General features: G+C 42.7%; 1 non-coding gene across 1 annotated transcript; it reads right to left on the bottom strand.

Annotated features, from left to right (window-relative positions):
* Nucleotides 1–2,908: 2,908 nt before the first annotated feature.
* LOC115869899 lies at nucleotides 2,909–2,994 on the bottom strand. Its single transcript, XR_004046424.1, has one exon. It is a non-coding gene; the product is annotated as a small nucleolar RNA SNORD88 (small nucleolar RNA).
* Nucleotides 2,995–3,950: the final 956 nt, after the last annotated feature.

Here is a 3,950-nt window from a genome sequence, read left to right as displayed (position 1 = left end):
CAGGGAGGGATTATGGATGGAAAGGGATCCGCAGGGAAAGACTATGGAGGACCTCATGAGATGAGGAAGAACTCAAAAGAGAGTTGTATTATACTAAAACAAAGTTATATTTTCACACCTGATTTATAGGTTAAAATTCGTATCTACTTTAGAAGTAGGGATAAAGGCTTGTGAGTGCCCAGAGTAGAGAGCAATTAAAGAGTGAACTCATAAAGGATCATTTTGGATCGAATCTTAGAATGGTTTTCAAATACAAAGAGTTAGGAAATAATAGACATGTAATCCACCAGGATATTTTTAATCAGAGAAATAAATTTCTTCAGAGAAAATCTGAAATTTCAGGAGGCAGCATATGATCAGGAACTCGTAGTTTTGAAGGAAGGGTACAGGCTGAAATGAGGCCTCATTAAGAAAAACCAGGGTTCAGGAATTGAAGGAATATCAATGAAGTTGTTTCAACAAATGAAGGCGACACTAGAAAATGCTCATTTGTCTACGCCAAGACAATTAGAAGAAAACTACCTGGCCCACCTCCTGGATGAAGAGATAGTTATGTGTGCCCGTTCCAAGGAAGGGTGACACGGCAGAATGCAGAAAGTGTTGAATAATGCTAATACAACATAGAGGTAACATTTTGGGGAAGATAATTCAAAAACAGTTGCAGCAATACATATCGTGCGAGAAAACGGAAATTCAAGTCTGTCAGAAATTCAGAAAAGAGCATGGGATTTTGGATTGGTGATGTCAGATGAATTTTAACTGAAAGTAGAGCTTACCAGAAAGTGTGTGTTTTTGTTTCATTGACTATTCAAAAGTACTGAACTGAATGGATCAGTACTGGGATAACATTGCAAGTAATGGATAACAAAATTGCAAAGTAATGGATAACAAAATTGCAAAGTAATGGATAACATGGAAAGTAATGGATTTGCAAGTAAGGCAAATCATGGATAACATTGCAAGTAATGGGAAATCCAGAACACTTAATCATGCTCACGTGGAACCTGTACAGAGACCAAGAGGCAGCCGTTTGAACAGAACAATGGCATAGTGAGTCATTTACAACAGAAACGGTGAAGCTAGGCTTATAAACTTCACATACTTATTGAATATTCATGATGAGCAAATAACTTGAGAAGCTGGACTCTGAAGGAGACTGGAGCACCAGGTTAGAAGAAGGCTTATTAACAACCTGTGCTGTGCAGATGGCACAGTCTTGCTTGCTGAGTGTGAAGCACTTGCTGCCAAAGTCAAGGACTAGAGGCTTCAATATGGTTTACACTTCAACCATAAGAAAACAAGAAAATTCCCACAACTGGGCCAATAAGCAGCATCCTGATGAACAGAAAATATTGGAGTGTCAGGGATTTAATTTTATTTGGACTCATGAGCAATGCCCAATTGTGCATTAGTCAAAACCAAGTGGCATATTATACTGGGAAAATCTCTTGCAAAATACTTTAAAATAAAGATGTAAATTTGAGGATTCCACTATGTCTGATTCAAACTATGATATTTTCAATCACCTCGTGTGCATGTGAGAGCTGGACAATGAATAATGATGGTGGAATAATAATCTATTTATATGAGTCATGGCACTAGTAAAGAATATTAAATACACCACAGCGTGTCAGAAGAACAAATATGTCTCAGAAGAAGTACAGCTGAAATGTTTCTTCAAAGTGAGGGTAGCGAGATTTGATATCTTGATTGTGATGAGAAATCAAGCAGACAATAATAAAGCTACTATTGGTAGGTTGTGTGTGGTCTCTTCCGACTCATAGTGACCTGATGTCACAGATCTGGGTTTTCTAGGTTGTAATCGTTACATGAGCAGATCCCCAAGTGTGTCTCCTGGGTGGGGTTGAACCACCAACTTTTTGGCGATCAGCCAAGTGCTTAATTATTGTCTCACGAGGACTCTTCTAATAATAGGGGGAGTTCAGGAAACAGTCTCTGGTATAAATTAAAGTCTCAATAACAATCCTCGCTGAAGACAGAATCTGTTTCCCCCACCCCCACGCCCACGCCCCCTCCCCTATGTCCTTCACTGTGTCTAATAGAGGACCTGGAACACAGGAGGGCCAAAGAAGAGTTTGTTGCTCCAATGTAGGACCATGTGTAAGAGAAGCACAAGCAGACAAAGTCAGCATTAGCTGTATCGCTGCTGTTACATGAACAGGTGAGAGAGTGTTCCATCGAGCCACAGGGATTTCCTTTTTTGGCTGTCAGTCAGCACAATGGTTGTCTCAGGAATCAAAGCACTGAAGAGTGCATGTCTGGCTGAACTGATCACAGCAGCCCTGACATCATACGGCCACTGCTTTCCATAATCAATGTCTGAGCCTGGTTTACTCAGCGTCTGGTCCCTCATGCAATTCCAAACCCCGTGCCTGGATGGTAACATTTCCTCTAATTGCTGCCTGTTTGTAGTGGGAATTACATCCTGTTTGATTAATTTTGGGTTTGATTTCCCTCCTCCTGGTGCTATGGTTTCCTTGGACAGAGATGTTCTTTTGATGCTTTGCATGTGATGTGCGGCGAGGTGAATTCATGGACTTTGTGCTGGGTCCTAACACCAGTCTGCCGACGGGGGCCAGCTTTTCTGTAGGAAAGGGCAGGGGAATGATTGAACTGAGAAATCTTGATGGAGCTTTTCCACTTGATGTAAGGAAATGAAGGGTAGTGGTATTAAATGGCAGACAGTGGCTTAGAGATATATGCACAGAATTACCTACTACTTACGTGTTCCTTTGTAAACTGGAGAAACTGAGGCCTAGGGAAATAGACATCACAAACCCAGTGAAGAGTGGCACTGTGGATCAAATCCCAGGCTCTTTGTTCCCCACCATCCTTTTAAAGAGAACTCAGGGTAGCTGCGTCCAAATAGACTCTTTTTTTTTCCCCATGGCCCCTCAGACCCCTAGGTGTCAAAGGTCCTGGGGGGTACAGTGTCCTCAGGGGCAGTTGGAGCCCAGTGCATCATGGGGGTCTTCTTTTCAAAACCAATGTCTGCAGTTCTGCCATTATCATGCTTAGTTCTCTAATGCCTATTTTTAATGTCTTTTCCTCTGCATGTTTATTTTTTACAGTTGCAATCTTGCAGTTCAAAATATATTACAAGTCCTTAAAGACATTTTTTCTTAGAAATAGGTAGCTGTGCCAGAGTTCTTAGAAATAAGTTTAACTCCCATCTAGTGAACCTGAGACGAGACTTAGGAAACGCTGTCGGGATCTAAACGGAGGCTTTCGGATTCCCAGGTTTAGAAGACACTGGAGGGTGATTTGGGTAATCATGGCCATAGGCTAGGCTATCCTTCCCAGCAGGGAAATAAACTTGCCTTATGTCTTTGTGTCAAAGATTCCCAATCTGTACCTCCTTCTCAGCCCGCTTCCCTGGAGTTCTTGCCTAACCTATGGCGTGCTGTTTTCCTTCTTGTGTTTGTGTAACTTTAAGGAGCTCTGATGGTGCTGATAGCTAAGCACTGAACTTGCTAACTGCAAGGTCTGCAGTTTGAATCCTTCCGCCACTGTGAGGCAGAAAGATGAGACTATCAGCTCCCGAAATGATGTGCAGCCTGGGAGCCTCCGTGCTGAGTGGTTTTGAGTTGGCATCACTAGCAGGGGGTTGGTTCGGTAGTTTGGGCTGTGTTTTTGCAAGACAGTTCGTTCAACAGGGACTCACTCTTGTCTACTGTACGGGTAGTCCTTTGACGCAGAAAGCCTCATGACTCTGACCAAAGTGCTGAAACTCACTGAGTTACTTAATTGTGCCAACCTGGCTGATAATCACATGTGGGGCTAATTGAAAGGCGGAGGGATAAATGGGTGGTGAGTCTCGCCTTTCTAGTTCTCGGGTCTCTTACTTTGTGATGGTCGCACCAGGGTGCAGCTGCCTTAGCAGTTCCCTGCTTCAGCTTGCAAGATTGACTTCCTACAAGACATCCCCA

The sequence above is a fragment of the Echinops telfairi genome, unplaced genomic scaffold (genome assembly GCF_000313985.2).
Source record: "Echinops telfairi isolate 266 unplaced genomic scaffold, ASM31398v2 ScPeMD7_60;HRSCAF=208, whole genome shotgun sequence".
Lineage (NCBI taxonomy): Eukaryota > Metazoa > Chordata > Mammalia > Afrosoricida > Tenrecidae > Echinops > Echinops telfairi.
The sequence above is the reverse complement of the archived record's forward strand: the minus strand, read 5'-3'. Positions and strand labels throughout refer to the sequence as shown.